Raw genomic sequence first — 12,709 nt, forward strand, 5'->3', positions numbered from 1 at the left:
ACAGTGGTTTACCCCCACATATGGGGTATCATCGTACTCAGGACAAACTGGACAACAACATTTGGTGTCCAATTTCTCCTATTACCCTTGGGAAAATAACAAAAATTGTTGCGAAAAGATCATTTTTGAGGAAAGAAAAATAATTTTTTATTTTCATGGCTCTGCATTATAAACTTCTGTGAAGCACCTGGGGGTTTTAAGTGCTCACTATGCATCTAGATAAGTTCCTTGGGGGGTCTAGTTTCCAAAATGGGGTCACTTGTAGGGGAGCTCCAATGTTTAGGCACACAGGGGCTCTCCAAACGCGACATGGTGTCCGCTAACGATTGGAGCTAATTTTCCATTCAAAAAGTCAAATGGCGCGCCTTCCCTTCCGAGCCTTGCCTTGCACCCAAACAGTGGTTTACCCCCACATATGAGGTATCGGCGTACTCAGGAGAAATTGCCCAACAAATTTTAGGATCCATTTTATCCTGTTGCCCATGTGAAAATGAAAAAATTGAGGCTAAAATAAATTTTGTGTGAAAAAAAAGTACTTTTTCATTTTTACGGATCAATTTGTGAAGCACCTGAGGGTTTAAAGTGCTCACTATGCTTCTAGATAAGTTCCTTGGGGGGTCTAGTTTCCAAAATGGGGTCACATGTGGGGGAGCTCCAATGTTTAGGCACACAGGGGCTCTCCAAACCTGACATGGTGTCCGCTAGCGATGGAGATAATTTTTCATTCAAAAAGTCAAATGGCGCTCCTTCCCTTCCGAGCCTTACCATGTGCCCAAACAGTGGTTTACCCCCACATGTGAGGTATCGGCGTACTCAGGAGAAATCGTCCAACAAATTTTAGGATCCATTTTATCCTGTTGCCCATGTGAAAATGAAAAAATTGAGGCTAAAATAATTTTTTTGCGAAAAAAAAGTACTTTTTCATTTTTACGGATTAATTTTTGAAGCACCTGGGGCTTTAAAGTGCTCACTATGCTTCTAGATAAGTTCCTTGGGGGGTCTAGTTTCCAAAATGGTGTCACTTGTGGGGGTGCTCCAATGTTTAGGCACACGGGGGCTCTCCAAAGGCGACATGGTGTCCGCTAAAGATTGGAGCCAATTTTTCATTCAAAAAGTCAAATGGCGCTCCTTCCCTTCCGAGCCCTGCCGTGCGCCCAAACAGTGGTTTACCCCCACATATGAGGTATCAGCGTACTCAGGACAAATTGGACAACAAATTTCTTGGTCCAGTTTCTCCTTTTACCCTTGGGAAAATAAAAAAATTGTTGCAAAAAGATCATTTTTGTGACTAAAAAGTTAAATGTTAATTTATTCCTTCCATGTTGCTTCTGCTGCTGTGAAACACCTGAAGGGTTAATAAACTTCTTGAATGTGGTTTTGAGCACCTTGAGGGGTGCAGTTTTTAGAATGGTGTCACTTTTGGGTATTTTCAGCCATATAGAACCCTCAAACTGACTTCAAATGTGAGGTGGTCCCTAAAAAAAATGGTTTTGTAAATTTTGTTGTAAAAATGAAAAATCACTGGTCAAATTTTAACCCTTATAACTTCCTAGCAAAAAAAAAAATTGTTTCCAAAATTATGCTGATGTAAAGCAGACATGTGGGAAATGTTATTTATTAAGTATTTTGTGTCACATAACTCTCTGGTTTAACAGAATAAAAATTAAAAATGTGAAAATTGCAAAATTTTCAAAATTTTCGCCAAATTTCCATTTTTTTCACAAATAAACTCAGAAATTATCGACCTAAATTTACCACTAACATGAAGCCCAATATGTCACGAAAAAACAATCTCAGAATCGCTAGGATCCGTTGAAGCGTTCCTGAGTTATTACCTCATAAAGGGACACTGGTCAGAATTGCAAAAAACGGCAAGGTCATTAAGGCCAAAATAGGCTGGGTCATGAAGGGGTTAATTAGCCCCTATGGTAATAATATTCCCCACCCTGGCCCCGTTTATCTCATTCCTGGCTCCAGGCATATGTTCTCGCATCCTGCCCTCATGAGTATCCATTCTACCCCATATGATCTCCCCATCCTGCCCCATCTGTCTCCATCGTATCCATCCTGCCCCATGATCCAATCCTGCCCCATGTCTTTCATTCTGCCCCGTGTCTCCAATCATGCCCTATATCTACATTCTGCCCATGCCTCCAGTCCTGCCCCCAGTGTGTCCAGCATATTACCCCCAGTGTGTCCAGCAATCTGCCCCAGTGTGTCCAGCATTGCCCCCAGTGTGTCCGGCAATCTGCCTCAGTGTGTCCGGCAATCTGCCCCAGTGTGTCCGGCAATCTGCCCCAGTGTGTCCAGTATTGCCCCCAGTGTGTCCGGCAATCTGCCCCAGTGTGTCCAGCATATTACCCCCAGTGTGTCCAACAATCTGCCCCAGTGTGTCCAGCATTCTGCCACCAGTGTGTCCAGCATTCTGCCCCCAGTGTGTCCAGCATTCTGCCCCCAGTGTGTCCAGCATTCTGCCCCCAGTGTGTCCAGCATTCTGCCCCCAGTGTGTCCAGCATTCTGCCCCCAGTGTGTCCAGCATTCTGCTCCCAGTGTGTCCAGCATTCTGCCCCCAGTGTGTCCAGCATTCTGCCCCCAGTGTGTCCAGCATTCTGCCCCCAGTGTGTCCAGCATTCTGCCCCCAGTGTGTCCAGCATTCTGCCCCCAGTGTGTCCAGCATTCTGCCCCCAGTGTGTCCAGCATTCTGCCCCCAGTGTGTCCAGCATTCTGCCCCCAGTGTGTCCAGCATTTTGCCCCCAGTGTGTCTCCAGCATTCTGCCCCAGTGTGTGTCCAGCATTCTGCCCCAGTGTGTCTCCAGCATTCTGCCCCCCCCCAGCGTCCCCCTCTGCTCCAGGGGCCCCCACTGCTCCAGGGCCCCCCCCCCCGGCCGCCCGGAGCCAGCAGGTGTCAGTGCCTGGGCCCACCGGAGGATCCTCCGGGTCTCCGGTGGGCCAGTCCGAGCCTGGACCCAGACCAACATGACAACTTCTTCCAGCCAGGACTCGTCTGCAGAGAATACAACAAAGACATTTGACTTCTCACATTTCCAGAATGGCACCATCTATTCTCAACCGGCACAAATGCCTCATCCTACGGATACCCAAATACTGAGCCACTGCTGCCGTATGTGTCCCTATTACTACACCTGCTGTTTGGCACAATAACAGCGCTCCTCTTAGTGCCCCACATAATACTGCAAACCCCTGAGCCCCTTAAATAGTAATAATGCCTCCTTTCTGCCCTCTATGAAAAAATATTAATGCTCTGTGCAAAGGCCTTAAAAAAAACAGTGTTCAAATTTTGCCCCTTTGACGGCCACAATACTCGTGCTTGCGTAACAATAATGCTTAACATTTGATAATATCCCCAGAGTCTCGCAATGTACAGCTCCTCTATATACAGTATGGTGGTCCCACAGCTTCTTTACATAGCATATGGTGGGTCCACAGCTCTTTTATACAGAGTACGATGTCCCTAAGGCACCTTTATACAGCATATGATGTCCGCATAGATTCCTTATACACAGTATAATGGTCCCAACAAAAGCTCTCTCACTGTATCATGGCCCCCACAGTAGGACCCACACTGTATAATGGCCTCCACGCTGTATAATGGTTCTCATGCTATATACTGGCCTTCACAGTACTCCCCACACTAGCCACCATTTCTGTTCCAAATGGGATGGGAATGATGGCTTAGGAGTGTAGTGATCTGGAATCAGTCTGCTGGGGTTGTTTTTTATGGGTCGGCTTTGGCATATTAGTTTCAGTGAAGGGAAGTCCTAATTCTTCAGTATAGAATAAATTATGGACAAATATATGCTTCCAACATTGTGGGAACAGTTTGAATAAGGTCCTTTTCTGTCCCAGCACGGCTATGCTCCAGTGCACCAAGCAAGGTCCATAAAGGCAAGGTTGGGGGGAGTTTGGTTTGGAAGAACCTGACTGTCCGCACAGAGTCTGAACCTCAACCAACACCTTTGGGATGAACTAGAATATAGATTGCTAGCCCTGACCCATCCAGCATCAGTGTCTGACGTTACAAATAATCTTCTGAATGAAGGAGCAAAAAATCCCAAAGACTCCTCCAAAATCTTCGGGGACCAACCCCAGCCAAATTAATGCCTATGGATTTAGAGTGGGATGTTACAAAATTCTATATCCCTATACTTATGTCCATACAGTGGATATGTATAAGAACAATACAAGTTAAAAAATAGGATTATAACAAGCTTCTGCATATATGTTTTCATGGATCTGTGTGCGTGGAGGTGTTTATCATTTGTAACAATTTACTGTATCAGATTATTTATATTACATACTATTATAAACCCTCCATAGACTTTATTACACATTATTATCTTGGATCTCATTGGCTGCAGGGCTTGTTCTAGCACATTCTTTAATGTTGTGACATCACAGGATCGTCGCCATGGTCACCTCTGGCCTGGATATTATGACATCATGAGGAATATATAAGCAACCGCTCACCCAGAATTCCGTTGAGGGTTGTTCCGTAGGAGTTTAGTAGTGAGTATGTGCGTGTTATACCCCTGTCCTGTCCTGTCATTATTCCACATTTCCTAGCTGTAAAAGGTTCTGATTTCTTATGTCAAGCTTCCTCTACTTCCCAATTCTAATATCCTGTACATTTTTATTTAGAAAACTTTATATTTGTTAATCATCTAGTAATATGTACTATTGATACAATTGGTATTTAATGTTAGGCTACTTATAAGGAATTCTCTCTCTCTCTAATTCAGATATTTGCAGTTATTTATTTGTGAAAAATGACGCGCAAAAATTGGAACACAATCTATGTAAGTCCGAAATTAGAAAAGCCATAGAATTCAGAATAGTGATTGTAATGCTATCTCTATACATGGATATAAAAATTATTTTCTGTTGTCTGATGTCCGTTCTTCACGTACAGACAACTGCCTGGACCAATCAGGTCAACACGATTAGGACAATACCAAACCTGCATTTTTTTATTAAAGTGGCAAAAAAATTCTGAATTTCATAAAAGCCCCCAGGAAATAGCCTGAGTCGCCATTTTCAAATACCAGTAACATTTTTATTTTTTGGATAATGGAGGAGTGTGAGGGCTTGTTTTTTTTTGGGTAGTGAGCGGATGTTTTTATTGATAGTTACAAAGCTTTTATAGATTTTTAATGCATTTTTTTATTGTAGCAACAAAAAACAAGCAATTTTGGTATTTTAAGTTTTTTTTCTACTTTACAGTTTTTACAGATTGGATCAATATTATATTTTCATATTGGACTTTTCTGAACACGTCGATACCAAATATGTGCATATTTTTTTCATTTTTTTAACTGTTTAATTTTAACAGGGGGATTCAAATTTTTTATTTTTTTTTTTTACATTTTTAAAAACTTTTTTTTTTTTTTAATTTACTTATTTTATTTATTAGTTCCCTTACAGGACTTGAAGCTGCGATCGTCTGATCGCTTGTACTATATACAGCAGTATTGTGGTATATAGGAACAATCACTGTCTTCTATGCCCAACTACTGGCTGGATGTCACATAAGGTCGTCACATGACCGGCGCAGGGGGTAGAGGCGGGGTGAAGGGGAGATGAGGGCATTTAGCCGACCCCTGCCTGTCATAGCAACCCATCGGCTCCCTGTCATCACATCACGCTTAAATGTTGCTGTCAGCAACTGACAGCGGCATTGAACAGGTTAACAGCGGCAATCGGTGGTCACGTTAATTACTGCTGTAAGGGTATGTGCACATGTTTTTTGAGGTGCAGAAACGCTGCAGATCCGCAATTGATTTATAGTACAATGTAAATCAATGAGAAAAAAAAAATGCTGTGCACACTTTGCGGAAAATCCGCTGCGGAAACGCTGCGGTTTAAAAGAAGTAGCATGTCACTTCCTTTTTGTGAATCTGCAGTGTTTTTTTACCCACTCCATTATAGAAAACCGCAGGGGTAAAAACCGCAGCAAAAACGCTTAAAAAACGCTACGGAACCACACAAAAAAACGCAGGTGCGTTTACTGCCAGGAGAGACAGAATCCGCACCAGAAATTCCTAAGCCTAATCCGCAACGGTGCACATAGCCTTAGAGGAAGATGGCATTCATATAATACAACCAGCTGCCCGCTGTGGAGTGGGCTCTGAATCTAATACCCTTAGGCTATGTGCACACATAGGAAATGTGGTGCAGAATTTTCTGCACTAAATCTGCATCTCCTGGCAGAATCCGCAGGTGCGTTTTTAGTGCGTTTTTTGTGCAGATTTTACCACTGCAGATTTCTATTAATGGAGGGGTGCAGAAACGCTGCAGAAACGCACAAAAGTAGTGACATGCACTTCTTTGAAATCTGCAGCGTTTCGGCGCAGATTTTTCTGCACCATGTGCACAGCTTTTTTTTCACATTGATTTACATTGTACTGTAAATCACAGTGCAGTTCTGCAGCTTTTTTGCAGCAGAAAAATCTGCTGCAGTTCTGCACCAATTCTGCATCGTGTGCACATACCCTTAGGTGTCAGCTCTGGCAACGTCAGCTCTGGCAACGTCAGCTCTGGCAACGTCAGCTCCGGCAACTGAATGTTGTGAGGTGGGCACTGGGGAGGGCATTTAGAGGCATTGTACTGAGTGAGAAGGAGCACCTTGTTTCATTATACTGTGGGGGTGTCATAGCGCCAAGGGGATGCCTTAGGGCAACATACTGCATGGGGGGTGGGGTGCAACATTTTAGAATATCATGTGAAGGTACATCATAATGTATGGGTGTTGGGGGTGTTCTATGGGTGGGAATGCATCACTGGGGGCATTGTGAGGGTTACACTGGGGAATTTATACTGTGGGGGTGGGGCATATACGGGGCTCTTCTACTGTGATAGAAGACTAAGGGCCCTCACAATACATGACCTTTTTGATCCTTCAAAGTTCCCAAATTATTGCGCAACTCCAAGCTGTTCCAAAATTTAGCAACTTTTCAAAGCCGTGCAGCAAGACTCTCAGCCGTGCAGCAAGACTCTCAGCCGTGCAGCAAGACTCTCAGCCGTGCTGCAAGACTCTCAGCCGTGCTGCAAGACTCTCAGCCGTGCTGCAAGACTCTCAGCCGTGCTGCAAGACTCTCAGCCGTGCAGCAAGACTCTCAGCCGTGCAGCAAGACACTCAGCCGTGCAGCAAGACACTCAGCCGTGCAGCAAGACACTCAGCCGTGCAGCAAGACACTCAGCCGTGCAGCAAGACACTCAGCCGTGCAGCAAGACACTCAGCCGTGCAGCAAGACACTCAGCCGTGCAGCAAGACACTCAGCCGTGCAGCAAGACACTCAGCCGTGCAGCAAGACTCTCAGCCGTGCAGCAAGACTCTCAGCCGTGCAGCAAGAGACTCAGCCGTGCAGCAAGAGACTCAGCCGTGCAGCAAGACTCTCAGCCGTGCAGCAAGACTCTCAGCCGTGCAGCAAGACTCTCAGCCGTGCAGCAAGACTCTCAGCCGTGCAGCAAGACTCTCAGCCGTGCAGCAAGAGACTCAGCCGTGCAGCAAGACTCTCAGCCGTGCAGCAAGACTCTCAGCCGTGCAGCAAGACTCTCAGCCGTGCAGCAAGACTCTCAGCCGTGCAGCAAGACTCTCAGCCGTGCAGCAAGACTCTCAGCCGTGCAGCAAGACTCTCAGCCGTGCAGCAAGACTCTCAGCCGTGCAGCAAGACTCTCAGCCGTGCAGCAAGACTCTCAGCCGTGCAGCAAGACTCTCAGCCGTGCAGCAAGACTCTCAGCCGTGCAGCAAGACTCTCAGCCGTGCAGCAAGACTCTCAGCCGTGCAGCAAGACTCTCAGCCGTGCAGCAAGACTCTCAGCCGTGCAGCAAGACTCTCAGCCGTGCTGCAAGACTCTCAGCCGTGCTGCAAGACTCTCAGCCGTGCTGCAAGACTCTCAGCCGTGCTGCAAGACTCTCAGCCGTGCAGCAAGACTCTCAGCCGTGCAGCAAGACACTCAGCCGTGCAGCAAGACACTCAGCCGTGCAGCAAGACACTCAGCCGTGCAGCAAGACACTCAGCCGTGCAGCAAGACACTCAGCCGTGCAGCAAGACACTCAGCCGTGCAGCAAGACACTCAGCCGTGCAGCAAGACACTCAGCCGTGCAGCAAGACTCTCAGCCGTGCAGCAAGACTCTCAGCCGTGCAGCAAGAGACTCAGCCGTGCAGCAAGAGACTCAGCCGTGCAGCAAGACTCTCAGCCGTGCAGCAAGACTCTCAGCCGTGCAGCAAGACTCTCAGCCGTGCAGCAAGACTCTCAGCCGTGCAGCAAGAGACTCAGCCGTGCAGCAAGACTCTCAGCCGTGCAGCAAGACTCTCAGCCGTGCAGCAAGACTCTCAGCCGTGCAGCAAGACTCTCAGCCGTGCAGCAAGACTCTCAGCCGTGCAGCAAGACTCTCAGCCGTGCAGCAAGACTCTCAGCCGTGCAGCAAGACTCTCAGCCGTGCAGCAAGACTCTCAGCCGTGCAGCAAGACTCTCAGCCGTGCAGCAAGAGACTCAGCCGTGCAGCAAGACTCTCAGCCGTGCAGCAAGACTCTCAGCCGTGCAGCAAGACTCTCAGCCGTGCAGCAAGACTCTCAGCCGTGCAGCAAGACTCTCAGCCGTGCAGCAAGACTCTCAGCCGTGCAGCAAGACTCTCAGCCGTGCAGCAAGACACTCAGCCGTGCAGCAAGACACTCAGCCGTGCAGCAAGACACTCAGCCGTGCAGCAAGACACTCAGCCGTGCAGCAAGACTCTCAGCCGTGCAGCAAGACTCTCAGCCGTGCAGCAAGACTCTCAGCCGTGCAGCAAGACTCTCAGCCGTGCAGCAAGACTCTCAGCCGTGCAGCAAGACTCTCAGCCGTGCAGCAAGACTCTCAGCCGTGCAGCAAGACTCTCAGCCGTGCAGCAAGACACTCAGCCGTGCAGCAAGACACTCAGCCGTGCAGCAAGACACTCAGCCGTGCAGCAAGACACTCAGCCGTGCAGCAAGACACTCAGCCGTGCAGCAAGACACTCAGCCGTGCAGCAAGACACTCAGCCGTGCAGCAAGACTCTCAGCCGTGCAGCAAGACTCTCAGCCGTGCAGCAAGAGACTCAGCCGTGCAGCAAGAGACTCAGCCGTGCAGCAAGACTCTCAGCCGTGCAGCAAGACTCTCAGCCGTGCAGCAAGACTCTCAGCCGTGCAGCAAGACTCTCAGCCGTGCAGCAAGACTCTCAGCCGTGCAGCAAGACTCTCAGCCGTGCAGCAAGACTCTCAGCCGTGCAGCAAGACTCTCAGCCGTGCAGCAAGACTCCCAGCCGTGCAGCAAGACTCCCAGCCGTGCAGCAAGACTCCCAGCCGTGCAGCAAGACTCCCAGCCGTGCAGCAAGACTCCCAGCCGTGCAGCAAGACTCCCAGCCGTGCAGCAAGACTCCCAGCCGTGCAGCAAGACTCCCAGCCGTGCAGCAAGACTCCCAGCCGTGCAGCAAGACTCCCAGCCGTGCAGCAAGACTCCCAGCCGTGCAGCAAGACTCCCAGCCGTGCAGCAAGACTCCCAGCCGTGCAGCAAGACTCCCAGCCGTGCAGCAAGACTCCCAGCCGTGCAGCAAGACTCCCAGCCGTGCAGCAAGACTCCCAGCCGTGCAGCAAGACTCCCAGCCGTGCAGCAAGACTCCCAGCCGTGCAGCAAGACTCCCAGCCGTGCAGCAAGACTCCCAGCCGTGCAGCAAGACTCCCAGCCGTGCAGCAAGACTCCCAGCCGTGCAGCAAGACTCCCAGCCGTGCAGCAAGACTCTCAGCCGTGCAGCAAGACTCCCAGCCGTGCAGCAAGACTCCCAGCCGTGCAGCAAGACTCCCAGCCGTGCAGCAAGACTCCCAGCCGTGCAGCAAGACTCCAGCCGTGCAGCAAGACTCCAGCCGTGCAGCCAGACTCCAGCCAGCAATAAATATTTTTAAAATCTTTGGCTTCACTTTTTTTTTTTCATCATTCTCATATACCATAAACCAAAATCCAATTAAAATAGCAGTATCCAACCAAGTATGATAAATCAAGCAATATGGGCTCTCATGGGAGACATGCAAAATTCCAGAGAGACAAATGAAAGGGTAAAGAAAATTCAATATTAAATTCACACATTTATTCAAAATACTTTAAAATATAATTCCATATAGAATAGTGACAAGCAAAATGTTCCTTACTAATGTTAGGGCACAGTGGTGTCAAAAACAATTGAATATCTAGTGTGGATCATCAGAATAAAAAAAATCCACATTTTAGGCACACTCTAAATGATTAGTCTTTTAAGTGTATTTAGTGAGTATTAGCACAAAAATTAGTCATATGCATGGTTGTGAACACGTAACAAGAAAAGACCTCAACATAATTCCATTATATATATAAACATATTAATATTGCCAGAGTACGTAAGGTGCAATTTTGGTATAATAAACCTCCTGGTGGAAATAAAATAAAAATAAATGAGGAAGAAGTGTAAGTATAAATGTATGCTGGTGCATAGTACCTCTAAATTATACTATGGGAATAAAAGTAAAAATTATCTAAACATTGCCAAAGTGCACTTGTTAAAGTCAAATAGCCCAAACTGGAAAGAATAAATAAATGAAGTAGAAATGTAAGATGCTAGTGCAAAATATCTCTATATGAAGTAATAAATCCAATTAAGATACGATTGAGAAGTTTATCATAAAATACTTTGCGAACATGCAAAAAAAAAAAAAACTTGCTTTCAGTTCAACAATAGGGGACATGTCTTGCCATTGAGAAAGAGCAAAAAGGGGCTGTAGGGGCATTACATCAGAGCTCAGTATATGACTGACAGTGAGGCCCCGCCTCTGAGGTCCTACTGATTTCCTTTATGAGTTATTTGAAGATCTACATGTGAATATTCAAAATATTCATTTCTCTTAAGTATCAGCACACGTGACCGCCGGCCCCAACAGGAAGCAGGCGGCTGACAGTGCGCGCTACTGAAGTGGAATGGATACTCACGGCAATCTCTGATGAACACCCGGTGAGTATTCCTGCAGCTGTGCTCTCCTTGTGAGCAGCGCATGATGTCCCTGCCATGCCCTGCTTACAAGCATTAAGCAGCTGCTGGCACCGGAGCAGGACGCTGCGACTGCGAGGGAGCCGAGGAAGGTAAGAGTAAAGGTTTGTATTTTATTTTTATCTTTTCTGATTGGGCCAATCAATCATACCAGGAACGGGATGGGGACAATCAATCTATCTCTATATATATTTGTCTAAGGAGTACTTCCATCTGTTTGTCTGTAACGGAAATCCCGGGCTGCTGATTTGGTTGCGGTCGGCCGGGCGCGACCATCAGCCATATTGGGGCGGGATTTACCGCTTCACTTTTTACTATTGATGCTGCCTATACAGCATCAATAGTAAAAACATATGGTAAAAATAATAATAAAAAAAAACAACAAACATTATATTCTCACCTTCCGCGCCAGCCTTTCCCGCTCCTCGCGACGCTCCGGTCCCTGGAATGCATTGCGGCAATGACCAGAGATCACGTGGCGGTCCGGTGCAATCCGGCTGCAAATTGGTGCGGGATTTGAACTACGCTTCACTGATTAGTCGCGCCCGGCCGGCCAAATCCTGTGTATTCATTGCATTATTCTAATATCTTCATAAATAAACTACATACATATTCTAGAATACCCGATGCGTTAGAATCGGGCCACCATCTAGTCAATCATATCAGAATAAGAATGGGACCATGCATACCAGGACTGGGATGGGGCCAGTCATACCAGAATAAGGATGGGGCCATGCATATCAATTTAGGGATGAGGGGACCATATTTACCAGGATAGGTGATCTTGAGTTCAGAATTGACCACTTTTTTGCTTCAGTTTTTTATTTTCCTAATTTCCTCCTCTAAAACCTAGGTGCTTCTTATGGTCCGAGGCGTCATAGTCCGAAAAATACAGTACTTACCTTGTAATGTGTTCACATCCTGTTCCGTCCAGATGTGTCCGGATCCCAGAATTCCAAGCGGCGGAAGTTCACCGACCGCCATATTGGGACACCCAAAGTGATGGGTGTCTCAATATGGAAACTGCAGGTGGTACCCAGCCTCTTGCAAGGTACCACCAGCGGAACACTGTCGCACCACACACCCACTGTATACGCCGTACGCACCACACCTACTGTATACGCCGTACGCAGCCTCTTGCACGGTACCACCAGCGGAACACCGTCGGGATCAGCCAAAATGATTTACTGACTGCCGCCATCTTTGTACAGGAGGAGCGCATGCGCAGTTTTAATGTGAGCGCCGCTATCTGTCTGCACAAAGATGGCGGCAGTTTGATTTACTGCGCCTGTGTGAATTCCGCGCAGGCACAGTGAATCATTCAGCTGATCCTGGCGGCAGATGCGCGACGTGTCTACAGGCAGAGGAAGCCGGTCACATTAAAGGGGTTTTCCCACGAACGAAAGTTCATTTTAAAAATTGTCTGTGTCTGACAGTGTACGGAGCATACCACATCTGCTGGGCAAGGGAGGAAGCAAAAGACAATACTGACATTACAGCAGGAGATCACAGAGGATACATTTTGGCAGGTAAAATATTTCACGGACTGTTTTAAAAACAATATTTTACCTCACAAAGTGTATCCTCTGCAATCTCTTGCTGTAATGTGTCAGTATTGTCTTTTGCTTCCTCCCCCTGCCCAGGAGTTGTGGCATGTTGTGAA

The 12,709-nt window shown here is 47.3% G+C and overlaps 1 long non-coding RNA gene across 1 annotated transcript in view; it reads left to right on the top strand.

The window, feature by feature from the left end:
- The window catches only part of LOC143805400 (uncharacterized), a 74,984-nt gene extending 70,079 nt beyond the window's left edge, over positions 1–4,905 (top strand). The window contains exon 2 of the long non-coding RNA XR_013221234.1: positions 4,380–4,905. This is a non-coding gene — a long non-coding RNA (uncharacterized LOC143805400). The remainder of the gene's footprint in view (positions 1–4,379) is intronic.
- Positions 4,906–12,709: the final 7,804 nt, after the last annotated feature.

This window comes from Ranitomeya variabilis, chromosome 2 (assembly GCF_051348905.1).
Source record: "Ranitomeya variabilis isolate aRanVar5 chromosome 2, aRanVar5.hap1, whole genome shotgun sequence".
In the NCBI taxonomy this organism is placed as follows: Eukaryota; Metazoa; Chordata; class Amphibia; order Anura; family Dendrobatidae; genus Ranitomeya; species Ranitomeya variabilis.